Genomic DNA, 22843 nt, shown 5'->3' with positions numbered 1-22843 from the left:
ACCTTGAAAGAACAATAATCAATTTTGTATGGAGAAACAAAAGACCCAGGATAGCCAAAACAACCCTGTTCAACAAGGCAACAACCGGAGGCATCACCATCCCTGACATCAAGCTCTATTATAGAGCTATAGTCCTGAAAACAGCTTGGTATTGGTACAAAAATAGACAGGTAGACCAATGGAATTGAATTGAAAACCCGGATATTAACCCACACATGTATGAACATCTGATCTTTGACAAAGAAGCTAAAAATATACAATGGAATAAAGAAAGCATCTTCAACAAATGGTGCTGGCATAACTGGAGGCTGGCATGTAGAAGAATGCGGATCGATCCATGTTTATCACCATGCACAAAACTTAAGTCCAAATGGATCAAAGACCTCAACATAAATCCAGCCACACTGAACCTCTTAGAAGAGAAAGTGGGTGGTACCCTTGAACAAATTGGTACAGGAGACAGCTTCCTGAACATAACACCACTAGCACAGACAGTGAGATCAACAATTAATGAATGGGACCTCCTGAAACTGAGAAGCTTCTGTAAGGCAAAGGACACAGTCAGCAAGACAAAAAGGCAGCCCACAGAATGGGAAAAAATATTCACTAATCCCACATCTGACAGAGGGTTGATCTCCAAAATTTACAAAGAACTCAAGAAGCAAGTCTCCAAAACACCAAAGGACCCAATTAAAAAGTGGGCTGCAGAACTAAATAGAGAATTTTCAATAGAGGAGTCTAAAATGGCTGAGGGCACTTGAGAAAGTGCTCAACATCCTTAGCTATCCGGGAAATGCAAATCAAAACAACTCTGAGATACCATCTCACTCCTGTCAGAATGGCTAAAATCAAAGACACCAACGACAATTTATGCTGGAGAGGATGTGGTGAAAGGGGGACACTCCTCTATTGCTGGTGGGAGTGCCAACTGGTTCAGCCACTTTGGAAATCAGTATGGAGAATCCTCAGAAAAATGGGAATAAACCTACCACAAGACCCAGCAACTCCACTCTTAGGCATATATCCAAAAGATGCCCATTCATACAACAAAGATGTCTGTTCCACTATGTTCATAGCAGCTTTATTTGTAATAGCCAGAACTTGGAAGCAACCTAGGTGTCCCTCAACCGAAGAGTGGATAGAGAAAATGTGGTTCATTTACACAATGGAGTAAATTCAGCAGAAAAAAACAATGGAATCCTGAGATTTGCAGGCAAATGGATGATACTAGAAGAAACCATCCTGAGAGAGGTAACCCAGTTACAAAAAGAGAAACATGGCATGTACTCTCTCATATATGGATTTTAGACATAGACCTGGGGGGGTGCCAGCCTACAATCCCATGGCCAGAGAGTCTGGGAAACAGAAACTTCATTCAGTGGCTGATGGAAGAAGAGGCAGACTCCCTCGGTTAAGTACTGAGCTGAACTCAAGAAAGCCAGTACCAGAGAGGGAGGACTGATGACCAAAGGGATTAAGACTGGGCTGGTTTAACCCCCAGAAACAGCTGACCTGACAAAGGTTAACTCTTGAATCCCAGGCATCAGCCTGGGAATCCAGCATGGCACTGATCAAGGCCCCCTGAATGTGGGTGTCAGTGAGGAGGCCTAGGTAATCTATTGAGCCTTGGGCAGCAGATCAGTACTCATCCCGAGTATACACACGGAATTTGGACTCCCATCCAACAATGTGAGGTGCACTCTCACCCTGAACTCTTGGGGGAGGGTCTAGGCCCTGCCCTGTATGAAATGACAGACTATGGACACCCCCATGGAGGGCCTCACCCTCCCTGGGGAAATGAGGGGATAATGGGGGGGTTGCGGGGAGGGCACGGGAGTAGGGGAGGGAAAGGGAGAGGGACCTGGAACTGACTTGTGAAGCAACCTTGTTTCTTACCTAAATTTAAACTGAAAAATAAATTAAGAAAAAAAAATAAAGCATGTAACCATGAATGTTTGTACAAATAAGGAAGTGGCACAATCCCAATGGCTTTCCATGAAGCCAAAGACGAGGCCCTGAAAGGGTCCCTTTTTGCCTCCATACGAAAGTTTAATAGTAAATGGATAAGAACATTCAAAATTTGGGTTGATGTTGAAAAGAAAGTTAATGCAGTATTATATCCACTATACTTACATTCTGTTTGGCAGAGAAGTAAGCCAGGCTAAACTTAAATTCGACACATGCTGAATTTTATTTTAGGGAGAACAGGCTGCAACCACAATAAAGAACTGTATTTGCAGCTGACAGCAGTGCCCACGTGACTCCACAGATCTCACACTACAATCTGAAGAGTACATTTTGTGATCTGCAAGATCAATGGAGAAGGTTATTTCTAGAGGTTTCCAATCCACTGCAACAGAAGCCGCAAGTTTTATTGTTCCTACAGTGGGATATTACTCTGTAGCCTCAATGGTCCTGGAACTCACCATGTATCACAGGCTGACCTCAAGCTTGATGCAATCCTCCTGCCTCATCCTCCTGAGTGCTGAGATTGCAGGCATGAGCTACCATGCATAGCCGAAACTCTTAATTTTTTTAAGATTGTTTTTTCATCTTCTCTCCACTTGTATAAGAGATCTCATTCAAAGTAAGTTTGTTCTGCTTTGAGCCCCTGAATATTTTCAACCTTCTGTGACTTCCTTAATACTCTATTTTGGGAAGGTTTGACTTCCCTGTCCCCTTTGTAGGAAAAGAACTTAGATATATAAGAAATCTGACTGCTTATTCATGGGCACATGATGAAGGATGAATGCTACCTACCCTCATGCCTTCATGGGAGTATGTAAATGAGGCATCAAAATAAAAAAATGGCTGCCAAGCATGTGTAATCTTAGCATTCAGAAGGCTGAGGAAGGAGGAACATGAGTTTGAAGCCAGCCCTGGCCATGTAGTAAGATAGTCTTCAAAAAAAATGTTATTGAGGCTAGAGAAATGGTTCACTGGTTAAAAGCACTGGCTACTCTTGCAGAGGACCCAGGCTTGATTTCCAGTACTCCCAGCACCCACATGGCTTCTTGCAAACATCCATAACTCCGGTCCAGGGTATTCAATGTCCTTTTTCAGCCTCCGTGGGTGCCAGGCACACAAGTGGGACACAGACATTCCCACAGCCAAAACACCCATACATGCAGAAACTCAATGTCTTTAAGTCGATAAATCTTACATCCATGACTCAAATATTTCCCCCTGTAGCTCCAGTATTATCACCCTTACCCTCCATTAAAAACTCCTCCCACAGTTTAGTCCAAGCCACAAGAATATCAACATTGCATGATGCCCTTTCGGTCATATCCAGATCACTCTATACCCTGCCTAAGATACGTCTGTCATGTTTGTCTAAACCTTATTTAGTACACTATGTCTCCACAAAGGAAAATACACACAAAATCATCACGAGCATAAACTACTGTTTATAACAGATTTACCATCTTTCCCAACCATATTGCCTGACTTGTTTCAATATGATGTTAAACATTCCTGATCAATTTACTTTTGAGCTTCCTATCCAAAACTGCAAGTTGGAACCCCAAGGAAACAGGATGATAAATATGACTTGTACTTCCTGTCACTGTTTTTCGAATATACGGTCTTAAAATCATGTTAGCAGAACTTCAAGACAAGCTTCATAGCATCTGTAAGTTTTTGTAGGCTGGGTGAACGATGGAAAGTATGAGCCATATTGGTGTGGGAAAAACAATTGGTATGGTTTTGACATCACTGCCTATCGGAGGAATTGTGTTCTCTTTTGCTGGGGGCAACCCACAAGAAGTTCTAGAAAATGGTTATAAATTCTAACCACTGAGTTTAGCCAATGCGATGGTTAATATTGGTTGCCAGCTTAGCTGCATCTGGAATGAACTAAAAACATAAGCTGCTAGGCATTCCTGTGAGGGAGTCTCAAGATCAGGTAGTCTGAAGTAGAACGACCCACCCTAAACGAGGGTGGCACCTTCTGGTGGCAGCACAGATGCAAAGCACAGAAGAAGGAACCCTTGCTTTTGTCTGGTCGCCCTCACCCTCACTAGCAAGTTCATCTTTTGTGTTGCTATGGCAGTCCTTCACTGATATTAGAACCAGCTTCTTTGGAATTCCAATAAAGACTGAAGACAGGCAGCTCCCCACGAATCCTGCAGGCATTCAGCATCAGATGGAGACTGTAAAAAACAGTCAGCCTCAATCCCAGCACTCAGAAGGCAGAGGCAGGCAGATCTCTATGAGTTCAAGACCAGCCTGGTCTACAAGAGCTAGTTCCAGGACAGGCTCCAAAGCTACACAAAGAAACCCTGTCTTGGAAAAACCAAAACAAACAAACAAACCAAAAACCAAAAACCAAAAACCAAACAAAACAAAACAACCAGCCTCAGCCGGGCGTTGATGGTGAACTCCTTTAGTCCCAGCACTCAGGAGGCAGAGGCAGGCGGATCTCTGTGAGTTCAAGACCAGCCTGGTCTACAAGAGCTAGTTCCAGGACAGGCTCCAAAGCCACAGAGAAACCTGCCTCAAACCCCATCCCCCCCAAAGAAACAAACCAGCCTCATGGAATGAACAACCCAGGTTCTTGTCCTCTCCAGTATGAGACAGCCTTTGCTGGACTACCTAAACTACAACATCCTGCAAACCAATCTAATGCATCCCCCTTTAAAATATATCCATTCTACCAGTTCTGTTCCTTTGGAGAAGTCTGGCCAATATTGTCAGCATGGGTACACACACACACACACACACAAAAAACCAACCAGTGTCTACTGGTGACAGAGAATATTTTGCCTATTTTCTAAAACTATAGAAAATCAACTCATGTCAAGTGCAATGGAGTCAACTCTGAGACATAATCTTGAACCCAAGTTCCTCTTGGCAGTAAGAAGTGTTTAATTTCTAAATTGCCTAGAGATACAGGGCATTTGGGGAGTGGGGCAAATGGGAGGGGAGCGGTGGGGGAGGGGAGCGGAGGGGGCAGGGACGGCTACTGCACACCAGAAGTCCAGTCAGAACCAATACAAATGAGAGCCGTGAGATTCCAGCAGCTCTGAAGAGATGCTCAGGACTTCTTTTCCTGAGGAGGGGGGAGGGCAATAAGATTGTTCCGGAGGAGGGGAGCACATGTGGAAGGCATGCCAAGGAGCTTGTAGCTCCTAGTTTATCTCTGAGGTAATTAAGTACCTGCAATGATCTGTCTTTAATTTCTTCATTTCTGAAATCAGCTAACACTGCCACTGAGAGAGAACACAGGGAGCTAAAGTGAGGAATTTGTCACAACTGAATTTCATGGCAACCTCCGTCATCAACATGTCCCAACCGTTATCAACATTTCCCAAGGACGCACAGCATTAATGTCCCAGTTTGGCGTTAGGATTCTGTTAGTAACAATCTCTTCCTTGTGTCATCCGTTAAAATTTTCACTGAAGGATAAGTGGAATTAAATACACGGCCAAACTATTACATGGAAACAAACACCTCATAATTACCTAGAGGATGACAATGTCAGCCATCCTTGCTAAGTCTTAGTGTAACAGCATGCCTCCTCTACGGGATAGCTAGAGTTCAGAGGCAGTTGAAGGCAAGAAGGCTAAGAGCTTCCATGTACCCTTAGGTAGGTGTCTTGCCAGGCTTCTGGGGGCCCTACAGGAACTTCTCCCTGGTGCCCACGGAAAGCACCAGGGAACAGATGCGTTCCAGTTTGTGACAGGAGAACAGCCTGCGAATTCCGCCTACTCCCTCCAGTCCATCTGGGAGGTGGGTGAGACCCAGAGCCCACAGAGAGGGGGCTCTCCTGGGAATCCCTCGGGGTACCACGGCTATTGGTGCTCTATTTTCAGTAGATGGCACTGTGTCTGTGGGGATAAGCCTGGGGGAGCTGAGATGGGAAATCTAATTGTTTCTAGAGAAAGCGCATTCCGTGTGAGAACGCATGGTATTTTTGCCTCGGTAACATGATAACACAAATTCTATTCAGTATTCATGTTAGCACTCCCCTTTGAAGCACAAGGAACTCTGTGATTTATTATGCTGGCTCAGACTCGGGGCTGTGGTGGCGCCCAGGGCCATCCTATGAGGGATGGAGTTGGGATAAGAATAAATCACTCTGAATGCTCACCTACTTTATCACCAGCATACACATCAGCACCTGTACTCCATCTGTGCCCTGGATCCCCACCTGGAGCAGTCGCGCTCCCTCTTAATGCCAGGCAGGAAGGCTCCACACCCAGGAGTCCAGACTCCGGTCACGTGGCAGACAGAGCAGCCCTTGTATCGTGTTAGTTCTGTGGAGCAGACATTGTCAGCTGCCTGCCATCCTCTTTTCCTTGCTGAGAGACACCTTACAGTTTCCTCCCTTTTCTGAATATTTGCATAAAAATAAACTCCAGTTACAGAACAAATCTGTTTTATTTTGCGCCACTGGTAAATTTTTAATCCGGATGAGACAATTCAGTCTTGGTATTAAGAAAATTACCTGTAAACACAGACTAGCGACCAGAGTAGGTGTGAGGCTAGCACGATGTTGCAGAACACATATTCATTTCTGTAAAGGCTTTTGTTTGACTCACTCTGAAATGTGCCTTCTGTTACCTGTAGCCAAAACTTACCCAGAAAGTATAGTCTACACATTCCCTAGCCATGGGTGACTAGAAGAGTCATGATTACCATTAGTATCCATCACCAGCATTCCAAGACACCTATATTAGATCATGTCTATGAAGCCAGATCCTTCCTGGTTGTCTGAATACGGCATTTCTTTCATTGGGTAGTGGTGGCTCAGGCCTTTAATCCCAGCACTTGGGAGGCAGAGTGGGGAGGATCTCTGTGAGTTACAGGCCAGCCTGGTCTACAAAGAAGGTGCCAGGACAGGTTTCAAAGCTACAGAGAAACTCTGTCTCAAAAAACAAACAAAGACACCACTTTCTCCCATTGCCTCAGAAACCACACTGCATTGTTAGTCTTGTTTCTTCAATATTTCTACTGAAATAGAAATGTTCTATTGCACCAATTAAATACTAAGTATTTCCTATAAAAACTAACAAAGCATCCTTTGTTAACTACAATCTATTTTGTGTTGGATGCTACTTCATTGTTTGTGTAGAGGGCTATGGGAAGTCCTGAAATCAACAGAAGGGAGTTCTTGAGATTGAACTTGGAAAAACTGGAGATGTAACAGGAGCTAGAGTTGAATCTCTTAGTTGACCCAACATATTAAATTATCAGTTCAGTGACAGTGTATACAAGACAACCTTCCACCTTCCACACATCTTTAGGACAGACAGACGGATACATGCATGTACATGCACACACACACACACACACACACACACACACACCTGCCCCCTCACTGGCTATCTTTCAAACATCGCACAAAATAGCACTTACAGCCAACACTAACTACAAAACCACTGCAGTATCTCTGGTTTTGTTCATGAACAAAAACAAAAACAAAAAAAAATAAAACAGTACAAATGAGTTCCTGGGACACACATATGAGAAATTAATGGGATACTACAAGAAAGATATCTATACAATTGAGATAAGATAGGATGTTTCCAGAATCTAACAAGAAAGATGGATACCAGATAGATAAAAGAATAAATATAAGTTAAGACCATGAACTAATAAACTAAAATTGATATTTTTGTGATGGGTAAGAATTGTTCAACAACTCTTCAGAAACACAAACTGTAACCAAAACGGACAAAAAGTAGGTCATTCTCACTCTATATAAATTTACATACTTTGAAAAAGTTAGCACATTAATGTTGCGGTTTGAATGAGAATGGCCCCCATGAGCTCATGTTTGAATACTTGGTCCCCAATTGGTGGAACTCTTTGGGAAGGACTAGGAGGTGTGACCTTGTTGGAGTGGGTGCATCAGGGTTTATGTGCTACTGTGGTAGAAAGGGACCAGCATCAGGGGAAGAGGTCACCAGTGGTGTGAGATGACCAGAGGAGCCAACAGCCTCAGGTTCACTGCTGTCCCTCTTTTGCAGTCCCACTTGGACACAGTGTCCATTCTCACTGGATGCCTCTGACCTTTCCAGGTAAGAAATTACTCAAGGTCATTAACTTGCCACTAAGCCATTTTCTTGAGAACAGTACAAAATCAGGTCCTCAGCACTGTATCAGCTGCTGGCAGGTTGATTTAGCTAAATCAATCTTAATGGGTAGAGCCCATGCTGCTTGGGCCAGTGCACGGTACCATTTCTCCTACTGTGGTCACCTACTCATTTACCCACAGAACAGGGCTGGCTTAGCAGATGGCACAGACGTGGGTGGGGGAGAGGGGGAGACGGGATCTTAAGGGCTTATTATCATTCATGGACTATATTTTTATCTTGTAATCTATTGCCACATTGTATTTTTATGGAGATCTCTAACAGCACAGGACCGCAGTCTGCCTAGGCAGCAGAGCTGTGTGTGCTGTCACCTAGCAGGAGGGCTTCCTCTGTGATTAGTGCTCTGTGCCTCCATTCCAGGTATTCATTCACACACATGATAGCAAAGATTTTGCTCACTTCCTTCCTTCCCTTTCTCATTTGCCTAACTGCCTCCTTGTTTCATTCTTCCATTCTTCCTCTTCTATGACCTTTGCCCCTGAGGTTGGGTTTATTCTAATATCAAGCTACTTACCTTATTTTAAAAGCTTATTTATTTTATATCCCTACCATAGTTTCCCCTCCTTCCTCAACTCCCATCCCCTCCCCCCACTTCCTCTCTGCCACCCCTCAATCTATTCCTCCTCTGTTTCTGCTCAGGAGAGGACAGGCCTCCCATGGGTATCAACAAAATGGTCTATCAAGTTGCAGTAAGACTAAGAACCTCCCCTTGCATTAAGACTAGGCAAGGCAACCCAGTTTGAGGACTGGATTCCCAAAAGCCAGCAAAAGAGTCAGAGAGATAGCCCAGGGTCCCACTGTTATTAGTCCCACAAATAGATCATGCTACACAACTGTCATATATATGTAGAAGGCCTAGATTGATCCCATGTAGACTCCCTGGCTGTTGATTCAGTCTCTGAGCCCAGATTAGTTGTTTCTGTGGATTTTCTTGAGATGTCCTTGACCCCTCTAGCTTGTACAATCATTCTTCCCTCTCTTCAGCAGGATTCCCCAAGTTTGACTGTGAGTCTCTGCATCTGTTTCCATCAGTTGCTGGATGAAGCCTCTCTGCTGGGAGCCTTTATCATTTATTACAGAAGTAGCAATTAATATGTTAGGTATCAACCTACCAGAATTAACTTCTGATGCAGAAAATATACTGGGTGCTTTATATTCTCAATAAGACCCCAAAGAAAGGAAACTCCTTCTCACTGGGGCATCAGTTATAAGAGCTGCAGCCACTAGATTTCATACTACATAGCCTTGGTTTTTCCCTCTGATATAGCATTGAGAAATCCCCTTTATCAGTTAACAGCACATTTTACAAGTCAAACCCCCTCTGAGACTTAAGCTTGCCTAGATGTTTTATAAGTCACATCTCCTCTCTGAGAAACGTGGTGCCCCACTTTTGTCAAGACATCATCTGTCTTCCTGGCTGTGAGAGATATGTATGCCTGACATCCTTGCCATTATCAGAGTTGCTAGTTGTGTCAGTGGGTATATAAACTGGAAGCCTTGTGGGAAGAAAGACAACCTTTAGAGATTTTTTTAAGCAGGATAATTTTTAAAAAGAACTTATAAAGAGAACAACTTTAAGACAGAGCTTTTATAGGGAAAATTTTTAGAGAGAACTTTTGAGGAGAAATCTTAAAGAGAACATTTTGAGAGAGAACTTTTGGGAAGAACATTTTTTGAAGAATGGAGAGCCATGAAAAGAATGATACTTGTGGACCAGAGAGATGGCTCAGAGTTTGGGACCACTGGCTCTTTTTCCAAAGGTCCTGAGTTCAATTCCCAGCAACCACATGGTGGCTCTCTGCGATGAGATCTGTTGCCCTCTTCTGCCATGAAGAGACACATGCAGGCAGAATACTGTATACACACTAAATAAATATGTTTTAAAAAAGAATGATACTTGTATGAAATGATTCATTGGCCCTCAGATCTTACTAGTTAGCCCAATCAGCCTGCTGTAAGCCTCCTGACAGAGCCCATGTTACCTCTCTGGTTACTATTGGGCTAAGCACCAACCTATGAGTGGAGCAGGATATTATTAGGCATCATTGCTTTGACATTTTTTTTTCTCCGCTCATGTTTGGTTCTATCCTAGGTCTCTGGGCCATCCAGCCTCTGGGTTCTGGCACTCCAGGAAGTGTCAGGGGTGGGTTCACTTCTGTGGCATGGGTCTCAGGCTGGACCAATTATTGTTTGGACACTTCAACAATCTCTGTGCTGCCCTTACCCCCAGTACAAGCCATAGGCAGAAAAGACTGTAGGTCAAAGGTTATGTGGCTGAGTTGATGTTCCAATCCTTCCAGTGGAAATCTTTCCTCATCATAGGAGACAATGGGCTACATATTGTCTGTTGCTAGGGAGTCTTAGTTGGGGTCACCCTTGTAGATTCCTGGGAGTTTTCCTTTCGCAGGGTTTCTACCAGGCCCATAAATCCACATCCCTTAAAGTCACCTCTTTCAGTAATCTCTCCTCCATCCCTCAAACCTGATTCCTCCTATTCCTATTCCCACCAGTCCCCAGTCCACCTTCAAAATCTATTTTGTTTCCCATTTCCAGGAAGATATATAAGTCCTCTCCTTGTTATTTAGCTTCTCCAGGTCTGTAGATTATAGCATGATTATCCTTTACTTAGCAGCTAATATTCACACAGAGGTGAGTCCATACCATGTTTGTCTTTCTGGGTCTGGGTTACCTCACTCAGGATGGTTTCTTCTAGTTCCATCTATTTGCCTGCAAATTTCAAGATTCCATTGCTTTTTTCCACTGAGTAATACTCCACTGTGTACATGTACCACATTTTCTTTATCCATTCTTCAGTTGAGGGGAATCTAGGTTGCTTCCAGGTTCTGACTATTACAAATAATGCTGTTATGAACATGGTTGAACAGATATACTTGTTATATGGATGTGCATTTTTGGGTATATGTCTAAGAGTGGAATTGCTAGATCGTGTGGTAGACTGATTCCCATTTGCCTAAGGAAATGCCATGCTGATTTCCAAAGTGGCTGTACGAGTTGGCACTCCCATCAGCAGTGGAGGAGTGTTCCCCTTTCTCCACATCCTCTGCAGCATAAATTGTCTCTGGTGTTTTTTATTTTAGCCATTCTGACAGGAGTAAGATGGCATCTCAGAGTTGTTTTGATTTGCATTTCCCTGATGGCTAAGGATGTTGAGCACTCTCTTATGTATCTTTCAGCCATTTTAGAATACTCTATTGAGAATTCTCTATTTGGTTCTGTACCCCATGTTTTAATAGGATTATTTGGTGTTTGGGGACTGGATTCTTGAGTTATTTGCATATTTTGGAAATCAGCTTTCTGTCAGATGTGGAGTTGATGAATATCTTTTTTCCATTCTGTGGGCTGCCTTTTTCTCTTGTTGACTGTGTCCTTTGCCTTACAGAAGCTTCTCAGTTTCAGGAGGTCCCATTTATTAATTGTCAATTTCAGTGTCTGTGCTACTGGTGTTATGTTCAGGAAGTGGTCCCCTGTTCCAATTCATTGTATAATACCTCCTACTTTCTCTTCTATGAGGTTCAGTGTGTCTGGATTTATGTTGAGGTCTTTGATCCACTTGGACTTAAGTTTTGTGTGTGGTGATAAATATAGATCTATCTGAAGTCTTCTATATGCCAGCATCCAATTATGCCAGCACCATTTGTTGAAGATGCTTTCTTTTTCCATTGTATAATTTCAGCTTCTTTGTCAAAAATCAGGTGTTGGTAGGTGTGTAGGTCCATATCAGGGTTTTCAATTCGGTTCCATTGGTCTACCTGCCTATTTTTGTGCCAATACCAAGCTGTTCTCAGGACTATAGCTCTAAAATAGAGCTTGAAGTCAGGAATGGTGATACTTCCAGAAGTTCCTTTATTGTACAGGGTTATTTTGGCTGTCCTGGGTCTTTTGCTTTTCTATATAAAGTTGAGTATTGTTCTTTCAAGGTCTGTGAAGAGTTATGTTGGGATTTTGATGGGATTGCATTGAATCTGAAGACTGCTTTTGTCAAGATTGCCATTTTTACTATGTTGATTCTACCTATCCAAGAGCATGGGAGATCTTTCTATGTTCTGGTATCTTCTTTAATTTCTTTCTTTAAAGACTCAAAGTTCTTGTTATACAGGTCTTTCACTTGTTTGGTTAGTGTTACCCTAAGGTATTTTATGTTGTTTGTGGCAATTGTAAAGGGTGATGTTTCTCTGATTTCTTTTTCAGCCCATTTATCGTCTGTATATAGTAGGGCTACTGATTTTTGTTTGAGTTAATCTTGTAGCCTGCCACTTTGCTTAAGGTGCTTATCAGCTGTAGGAGTTCTCTGGTAGAAGTTTTCAGGTTACTTATGTAAACTATCATATCATCTGCAAGTAGTGAAAGTTTGGCTTCTTCCTTTCCAACTTGTATCCCCTTTATCTCCTTTTGTTGTCTTATTGCTCTAGCTAGAACTTCAAATATAATATTGAAAGGATATGGAGAGAGTGGACAACCTTGTCTCATTCCTGATTTTAGAGTAATCGCATTGAGTTTCTCTCCATTTAGTTTGATGTTGGCTGTTGGTTTACTGTATATTGCTTTTATTATGTTCAGGTATGTTCCTGTTATCCCTGATCTTTCCAGGACCTTTATCATGAAGAGGTGTTGGATTTTGTCAAAGGCTTTTTTACTATCTACTGAGATGATTATGTGATTTTTTTTCTCAGTTTGTTTAGACGTCATTGTTTTTAACAGCTAATACTCCATTGTAAGTGCACCACATTTTGATTATACATTCTTCAGTTGAGGTACATCTAGGTTGTTTCCAAGTGCTGGCTCTTATGAATAAATATGCTAAGAACATAGTCGAAGTGTCTTTGTGATCTGGTAGAGTGTCCTTTGGGTATATGCTCAAAAGTGGTATACCTGGGTCTTGAGGTAGATCAATTACCAATTTTCTGAGAAACTGACATACTGATTTCTATAGTGGAAATTTGCCCTTGCACCTGAAGTGGAGAGGTCTTCCCCTTGCTCCACATCCTCTCCAGCATGATATGTTGCTTGTGTTTTTGTTGTTGGGAGTGGTAGTAATAGTAGTAGTAGTAGTAGTAGTAGTAGTAGTAGTAGTAGTATGTGTGTGTGTGTGTGTGTGTGTTTTCTTCTTTTTGTTCTACTGATGTGACATTATCTATTGCCTGTGTTTTAATGGGTGTAGATAATTTTCTTGGGTTGGTGTTTTCCTTCTATTACCTTCTGTGGGGCTGGATTTGTGGATTGATACCATCTAAATTTGACTTTGTCATGAAAACCTTGTTTTCTCCATGTGTGATGATTAAAAGTTTTGCTAGATATAGTAGGATGAACTGACATCCTTAGTCTCTTAGAGTCTGCAAGACATCCAGGCCCTTCTGGATTTTAGAGTCTCTATTAAGATGTTGAACATAATTCTGATAGCTCTACCTTTATATCTTATTCAGCCTTTTTCCTTTGCAGCTTTTAATATTCTTTCTTTACTTTTTTCTTTCTTTACTTTTTATGTTTAGTGTTTTGATTATTATGTGGTGAGGGGACTTTTTTTCTGGTCCAGGCTATTTGGTGTTCTGTAAGCTTCTTGTACCATTTTAGGTGTGTCATTCTTTCAGTTGGAAAATTTTTCTTCTATGATTTTATTGAATGTATTTTCTGACTACTTGAACTGGGATTTTTCTTCTATTATTCCTATCATTCTCAGGTTTGGCCTTTTCATGGTGTCCCAGATTTCCTGGATATTTTGTGCTAGACATTTTTTAGGGTTAACATTTTCTTTGACCACTGAATCTATTTTCTCTATTGTATCTTTGATGCCTCTGATTCTCTCTTACATCTCTTGTATTTTCTTGCTGATGCTTGTATCTGTAGTTCCTGTTCATGTACCCAGCTTTCACATTTCCAGAATTCCCTCAATTTTGTGTTTTCTTTATTGTTTCTATTTCTGTTTTCATGTCTTGAACAGATCCCTTCATCTGTTTGTTTTTTCTTAGTTTTCTTGGTATTTTTAAGGAATTTATTGATTTTTCTCCTATTTTTTTGTCTTTTCCTCAGTTTCTTTAAGGGATTTTTTCATTTCCTCTTCAAGGACCTCTATCATCTTCATAAAGTTATTTTTAAGGTTGTTTTCTTGTGTTTAAGTTGCATTGGTCTTTCTTATGCTTAGACCTCACACCTTTGTTTTTCCGGTAATAAACTCATATATATATATATATATATATATATATATATATACACACACACACACACAGACACACATTATATATATATGAATACTTATATATACAAAATCGTCTTACTTCAGAATCACGGGAGCTTGTATTGTTATTCACACACACTGTGTCTTCTCATATGAGCCATTGCCTCATTGTATCTTCCTGCTGTTAATGTCTCTAGTAGTCTAGGACTTCAGGGTCTTATGACCCAAGCAGGCAAGCTGTGAGCACTGTAGCCAGAGTTTGCTGCAGAGCTCTCCTGTATTGGAGACCTTGTCAATGACAGAACATGTCTTGGCACCTGATACATAGTCTATAGAATATTCCCAACACAGACTATGCTGTACTCGGAGTTGATGCCAGACATAGGGCTTCTTGCACTGGGGAGAAACTAGAGGTGGTGGTTTGTCTTTGACTTTCAAGATACACCCTGGCACATGTGACTTCAGAACTCTTTTTTTGTTTGATTTTTGTTTTTCAAGACAGGGTTTCTCTGTGACTTTGGAAGCTTGCCTGCCTCTGCCTCCCAAGTGCTGGGATTAAAGGTGTGAGCCACCAACTCCCAGCTAACTTCAGAACTCTTAAAGCAGCAAGGGAGTGTTTGAACTCAACAGCTTTAGTCTTTTAGAGTTCTGCTTCATCTCATCTGGTACAAATGTGTCTTAGGAAGCTCTCTAGTGCACTAGTCACTTTTTATTCATTAGCCCAATTACAGAATATCATTGATGTAATTGATCATTGTGAAATCCTGTGGGATATGCACATGGTTCAGAACTCTTTGGATTATATCATTGGGGTGGGGTTGGGGGAAGGAGAGTAAGCATAGCTTTGGAACAAAAGTGTATATCATCTGATGTGTGAGCAAATTCTTCCTCATTAGGTTTTCTGGTCAGAGCATCAGTGTTTTTGCCAAATTAATAGCATGGATCATGCATTTGAGACCATATTAGTTTACTTTAATGAAAATATTAATCATATCTAGCACTGTGGCTGCAGGTCAGGCTCCTAGACTACCTCTAGTACTCTGTTATCCATTCAGATCATATCTAAGTGACTTCTGGCCATTCTATGTCATTATCTAGCTGATGTTGAGTCCAAATATCTATTAAGACTATGTCTGTAATGGTCATGCCTACCATTAGTCTTGTCTTAAATAGGAAATCTACACCTAATTTTTCAAGTACACCTTTCGCCCAAGAATTACTTATTAAAAACAAGCATTACTTAGTAACCCAAGCTTAGTAACATCACATCTATGAGTCCTTCCCATGGGTGTCCTGGCACATAATCATCCGGTGATGCTTCCAGGGATCCACTTCAGAAGTTGCACTTCCCAGGGCCTTTGAAGCCAGGTTTCTACTCTGTACTACCAAAATTATGGCATCTCAGCTTTCTTTAGTTTGGGACATCATTTATTTTGGAGCCTCTCAGATCTACACTGGCTGTGCATTCATACCACCTCCTTGGATCCTTGAAAGGATGTCATATGTATGTATTTATATATGTATGTGTGTGTATTTATATATATGTGTGTGTGTGTGTGCCTTCCAAGTGCGGGGATTAAAGGTGTGTGCCACCAACACCCGACTCAGACTCCAGTCTTAAACACTGTTTCATAGCTCCTGATAATTCATTTGAGTTATTCTTGACAACTTCTATGGGTCTAGAATGTCATTCCTTTCTTATCGAAGGTTCAAAATGTCCCTAGCTGTGTTACATTGGAAATAACACCTAACTATAAGTCTGGTAGCTGAGAAAATGAATGAAAGCAAATACTGCCTTGTGGAGAAAAGCCTCTCATGGGCCTTCAGGTAAGGGTGTATGTGTGTATTATTGATTTTGAGAAAGGATTTCGTAAGTTCAGGCTGGGCTCAAACTTGCTAAGTGGATGGAGATTGTGATTCTCCTGTCTCTGTACCCCAAGTGCTGGGGTTATAAGTGTGTGTAACCCAAGTGCTGGGGTTACAGTTGTGTGAGTTGGATTATGTGGTGCTAGGGATTGAACCCACCACCTTGTATATACTAAACTGAGCTCAGTTTCCAGTCCACATCCCAGCTCTTGATGTGGAGATATGGTCACATCTTCAGACTGGGTCAATTCTGAGAAGCCTGGATGATGTCAAAATATTAAAGCACATTAGCACACTTCACCCCAACATTCTAACGTCCTGGGGTCTGGGTCCTGCCTCTCCTAACTCCAGCCATCATCTTTTCAAGACGGAGTTTGAGAATCTGTCTCCACCATTGTCATTGATGTATTTTAAAATCCAAGCATGAAAGGTGGTTCAAAGGACAGGGCACTTGATGCCAAGCCTGAGAACCTGAGTATGGTACTCAGAATCCGCATGGTAGAAGACAGCACTTACTCCCACAGACTGTCCTCTGATCTATGTACTCTTTCACATGCAATTTTGAAAAATATATTTAAAATTCCTCTGTACCTGTATTATTATACAAATGCACACACATATGAACCATGTGAGCTATAATAATTGCTAGACTGGTTAAGACATGCCCGAGAGTACCATAGTGGCATGAATGTCATGGAATAGCCAAACACCTTTTGGTTCAAGTTAAGTCCTACTCTACAAGATGGAACTCATACCTAGCACCATTATCAACCAAGAATCTGTGGCTAGGCAGGTCAGAGGCTCTAGAGGAAAACCTACTGCTATTATGCTGTTAAACTAACAAAGTATTAAACTGACTCCTAATGATTTATCACTGTATAGTTATACATATGTATATTTATGTATGTATATACTAATTTACACATAGATTAATGCAACCTCAGCCCTATCAGATAAGCTTATTTCTGTAGTAGTCCTTATTAGCTGTGTTGAATGCCTCACATTTCCTTTAGCCCTGTCTGTGGAATTAGGATGAAGATCTAGAATGTAGAAAGAGACAGCTTTGGGCTTCTACAAAGAACTGCTCTAACAGTTTAAAACCTTCTCAGCCAGGAGGTGGTGGCCCACACACCTTTAATCCCAGCACTCGGGAGGCAGAGGAAGGCGGATCTCTGTGAGTTCGAGACCAGCCTGGTCTACAGAGTCAGTGTCAGGGCAGGCTCCAAAACTACAGAGAAACCCTGTCTCAAAAAAAAACAAAAACAAACAAAAACAAAAACCAATCAAACAACAACAAAAGTTTAAGCTCCTCAACAGTCCAGTGAGTTCTACCTGCCACGACAAAACTCTTGTGTCGCCTCCAGATTTCTATGATCCAGACTGGAACTTATGGAGATGATTACATTTAAAGGAGAGCACACAGGGGAAGCTCTGAGGACTGGTGTACTTGAAGACAGAGAAAGACACGGGAAAGGCACCCAAATGCCACACAGCCAGAGAACCCTCACCAGCAACTGACCTGTGGGAACTCTGCTCTTAAGCTTCCCAGGGTTCAAAAGATTAAACAGCTCTGTCTTTGACTCTACACAGACTGCAGCAGAAGGAACTCTTCCCCTCACTGTAGTCATGAAAGAAAGAGCTGACAGCCATCTCTCTCTCAGACACAGATTTTCTTCAGGAGGAGAAAGAAAACCACCCCTCAACCAGGACTCCCCAAACTTCAAATCACCTGAGGTGTTCACACGTACTGATGCCAAAACAATACAATAAACCTATGCCTAAACTCCCTCTCAGAGCTATTGATTTGGTTCCCTGTGTGGGTTCTCTTTAGCAGGTGTATACCAGGTTTTAATTTGTGGCAGGGGTAAAGTTGAGAGTCACTTCCCTGGAAGATTTGAGGCCCTTTGACTAGGTTATTAATAATTTATGGGACTTTGTATCCAGTGACTTAAGGGAGCATGCCTGGTTAATCTTGGGTGTCTGACTAGGTTGAGAGACACCTACAGATAAGGTAAAGCCTCCCTCTGGGCGTATCTGTGGAATGTTTCCAGAAACAATTAGCAAATGGGTGGGTGCTAAATCTGAGGGAAAAAACCTGCCCTGAGTGTGAGCAACCCCATACCAAGTCTGGTGGCCAGGATGGGACAAAAAACAGAAAAGGTGGGGCAAGTCCACAAATAAGCTTGGTTCTGTCTCAGCTGTGGTTTTTGCTGCCATCTCCCAAGAACATCGAAGTCTAGATTCTTCAGCTTTTGACTGCGGACTCACAGCAGCAGCTCTCTCAGGAGCTCCCAGGCGTTCAGCCATAAACTGGCTTGTGTAATTAGCCCCCTGGTTCTGGGGCTTCCAGCTTCTTGGGAAGAGTAGCTACTGGTTTTCCCAGATCTACCGCCTGCAGATGACCATTGAGGGACTCTTCAGACTCCGGTTGTGAGAGACAACCAAATAAATCTACTCTTATAATTATACATGCTTTATTGTTTCTGTTCCTCTGGAGAGCCCTGACTAAGACAGGGAGTGTTTGTCATGAGCCCACTCTTGGAACTATGAAAGAGGGAGATACACAGTGTGGAGTCAAGTTCCCACAATTAGATAGGAGAGCTAATCAGTTAGCTCTAATATCCATTTTGAGTGTCACCTTTGGAATTATAGAATAATGTGCAAACCACATTTAGTTGTGTTTTGGACAGCTGTTATATTTGATGACCCACTGCTATGGCTTGACACCCTAACCCTCAAGGAGATGTTATTAAGAATGGGGCCTTTGGGAAATAATTAGATTTAGAGGATGCTGTCAAGGTGAGGGAACTTCTTGATAGAACTAATGTCCTTATGAAAATTAGAAGAGACCCCAGAGCTCTCGTAGCTTTAAGGACACAGCACCATACCAACTGTCTATAAACCAGCAGAACTTGGATGAGCTGGTTTCTTTTGAACCTTGAAGTTGTACATCCGTGAGGAAAATCTTGGTTTAAACCACTCTGCATGTAGAATATTACTGTGGCAGCTCAAGCCCACAAAATCGGCCAGCAAAATTGCCCCTTGTTTTAGAAGTATTTTTTCTGGGAGACTTCTCCTTTAGATTTTAGGTAGTCTTATAGGACTGCTAATCACACTCCCCTCCCCATATCACCTGAAATAAGCAGGTAAAACCAATCTCTCTAGAGAGAATGACACTACGTGTTGGAATGGGTTGTTTTGTGACATGATCAAAGACAGAGGTGTGCATTTCTAAGATCCTCCAGTCTGCTCCTTCTTTTGCCCAAGCCCAGGCTTTAGTGTTTTGTTTAATTCTGTGAGCTCTATAGTTTCTTTCCAATAAATTCCCCTTTCTGCCCAGATGAGTCAGAGCTTCCTTGAGCTGCTTGTAGAACTCGTTCAGAAATTGGTACCTGGAAGTGGACTTAGCAGAATTAAGCAGGTGCAAGACAGCAAGAAGTGTACAGTTCAGATGAGAAGCCTGAAGCCAGCTGCTTTCTAGAATGCCTGGGTTATTTTGTTTGTTTGTTTGGTTACCATATTTTCTTTTTTTTTTGCTTAACCTAGTTTTGATTAATAAACTACTTATGCAAACACAAGGTAGAACACAGGCAGGCATTCTCTCCCTAGGAGTTACTTATTGGATTGTTGGGCTGAGGCTCTTATTGGGTCCTTGCCTTGGAGCATTTCTTTTTAACCCATTAGAGTAGCCTCAGTGAGCATCAATACCTGGCTGCAAACCAAGCCTTTTGTTTTTACAGCCTTCATGCCAATAAATGAGAATTGGAAATGTAGGGTAGAGAAAAGTACCCAACCAAACCCCTCCTTTGCAAGACCATTGTACTAGAGTCTATAGAACTTGAAAAGAGAGAGTGCAGAAGGCGAGCATAATAACAGCAATGATTACCGTTTATTAAGTCCTTACTATGTGCCAGACATTGGGCTATTATGTCATTGAATCCTAGAAAAGCAATAGTATTATGTTTGGTTTTCTTTATTTTGCTTCTAAGGTTGAGCTGCAGGCACAGAACTGAATTGATTCAATCAGTCATTCTTTTCTGTTACTGGCATGATATAATCATCTGTCTAGACATGACCCCTACTTTTTTATCTTTATCCATTATTCCTAGTGTAGCTACTGTGTCCTTCCGATCTATTTTCTATAGACTTACAGATCCATAAAAGTATGTAGCACAGTGTCTGCTTTGAAAGCGTGTGTAAATGGATCACACTGCACTTCTCACTGTGCAATTTGCTTTTCTCTGTCTCTCATCAGACACTACCTTCTGAGGTCCATCCGTGCTGATGTACAGAGAGTCAATTCTTCAGTGAGGCTGCTTCGCTCCACACTGCATAACAATTACTGTACTCGCTTGCATATTTTTTTCTGATGGATGTCTACACTGCTTCTAATTTTCTCTTATTGAAAAAACGTTTCAGTGAATGATTGGATACCGTCTCTCAGTGCATCGCCCAAGAGCCTCTCGGAGATTTACCTAGGATTCTTGAGTCTCAGACAATATGTATTTTCAATTTTAATAAATTCTGCCAAATTGCTCTTCAGCGTCGCTTTACTAATTTACCAACTTCCATCCACAGTGTACAAGAGTTCTTAAAATAGACACTGTTATCTCCCTTTTGCAAATAAACTAACTCAGGAAATACATAAATGCTTGAAGTTAAACACCCCTGCTATCTGAACTACGTGTAAGGAACTTCAGAGCTATAGTGTACAACTCATTAGCAATTGCAAAAGCATTAGCAGCAGGCGAAACCAGTTGCCCATAGCTTCTGCAGTATAGGTTTCCCCATCTCACTAGTCCACAGGAGGAGGAGGAAGAGGAGGAGGAGGAGGAGGAGAAGGAAGAGAAGGAGGAGAGCAGGAAGAGGAGGAGGAGGAGGAAGAGGAGGAAGAGGAGGAGGAGGAGGAGGAGGAGGAGGAGGAGGAGGAGGAGGAGGAGGAGGAGGAGGAGAAGGAGAGGCATCCCAGAGCAGGCCAGCAGCTCCACAGTGTCATCAACAACAGGTGAATACCATTCAGTCTCCCAAAGTCTCTGGACACTTTCATGCTCTGCCATTAGAAGAGCTAGCGCTCAAATACATCTATCTGCTTCTTGACATCTCCATTGCAACCCCGATCAAAATCTGTTAGCCATGTATGTGCCTGTGGTCTTTGCTTATGGGCATCTGGGACTGTGTTCAAAATGCAGAATCTCGGGTTCTATCCAAGGCCCTACTAGCATTTTAACAAAGCCCCTGGCAATTCATAGGATTTGAGAACTTCTCATTTTGGTTTTTGACAAAGCTTATTAACTGTTTTCCCTGTATCTACTATGCTGGTGGAAGCTTCACCCCAGGCCCTGGCATCCATGTACCCAAAAAGTCTGGGATTCTGGGATGTTCTGATGGAAAACCCCCTCTCCCTTCGGGTTCTCTCTCTCTCTCTCTCTCTCTCTCTCTCTCTCTCTCTCTCTCTCTCTCTCTGTCTGTCTGTCTCCCTCCCTCCGTCTCTCCCTCCCCCTCCCAAACCCTACCTCATCTCAGAAAGCCTGCCAAATGATGACCCCCTCCCACAGAGATGCTCAAGACCACTCCCACAAGGTATTTAAACTGTGCCCCAGAAAACAGACTTGTGGTTTTCTGATCTCTCTTTGCCATCTCCTCTTTAGGGAGAGGTGGGGGCAGCGGTGATGCTGGAAAGCCATCCAGGAGCATTGAATCCATTAAAGTTGGGCTTTTTCTAATTTGGTTTGATTTGGTCTGATTTGCATTGCTGCAGTGGCCGAGAGGCTTATCGGGTGTAGAAACTATCCATCTACCCTTGCGTCTGTCTACAACTTTCTTTCCTTCTTTTGTGCATATATATAAGTGCAGGTGTGCATGTGTGGCTATATCCATGTGGAGGTCAAAGGACAATTTACGGGGATTACCAGATTCAGGGATCATATGTTAAGGTCGTCAGGTCTGTGTGTGAGTGAAGGCCCAGCCCATAAGCCTTTTTCTTCTTAATCAAAGTCTCTCTCTCTCTCTCTCTCTCTCTCTCTCTCTGTGTGTGTGTGTGTGTGTGTGTGTGTGTGTATTCCGTTTTATGGACATTGATTCTCTCTATCATTAGGGTCTTGAACTCAGGTCCTCAGGCTTAGAGGCAGAACTTTCACCCCTAGAGCCAGCCATCTCTCTGAAACTCTTGAGGTTACAAACCTTTGAAGTGACTTCCCTCATTGAAGACCCCAGAAGCAAAGGCTTACAGAAAGCAATTCATAAATCCCCAGCTGTCTGGCTCCGGCCCATTCTGTCCTCCCTATCCTCAGTACACCCCTTCTAATTCCTAGGCTAGGCCAGGCTTTCCCCAAGGGCCCTTTTGCTTGTTTCTTTCTACTTCACAAGTAGAATTATGGAATAAGCTCAACCACTCTCTTGTTAGACATTTATCAAACACGGAGCACTGTGTACCTTCTAACATTTCTCACAGTTGTCTTTAAACAATAATGTGTGTCTCCTTATTCAATATCAGTCTTTCCAATCGATCCAAAGGGTCTAGATTCTACATCTGGGCTGTCCGGTTACCTCCTTCCAGTACCTACCACAGTGCTGGGTACACAGTAGTGCATCAATCTGTGTCTTTTGATTTAATGACTATGAATGTTGCCCTGGATCAAAGTGGCCCTGCTGTCCAAGTTCAGCCAGAACCAAGAATCTGAAAATA

At 42.3% G+C, this 22843-nt stretch overlaps 1 long non-coding RNA gene across 1 annotated transcript in view; it reads left to right on the top strand.

The window, feature by feature from the left end:
* The window catches only part of LOC121140355, a 35554-nt gene extending 14860 nt beyond the window's left edge, over positions 1 to 20694 (top strand). Inside the window, exon 2 of the long non-coding RNA XR_005877144.1 lies at positions 20414 to 20694. This is a non-coding gene — a long non-coding RNA (uncharacterized LOC121140355). The remainder of the gene's footprint in view (positions 1 to 20413) is intronic.
* The last annotated feature ends 2149 nt before the right edge of the window (positions 20695 to 22843 follow it).

Source organism: Mesocricetus auratus, unplaced genomic scaffold, assembly GCF_017639785.1.
Source record: "Mesocricetus auratus isolate SY011 unplaced genomic scaffold, BCM_Maur_2.0 Super-Scaffold_100004, whole genome shotgun sequence".
Classification (NCBI taxonomy): Eukaryota; Metazoa; Chordata; class Mammalia; order Rodentia; family Cricetidae; genus Mesocricetus; species Mesocricetus auratus.
This window is presented reverse-complemented; position numbering and strand designations above follow the sequence as displayed.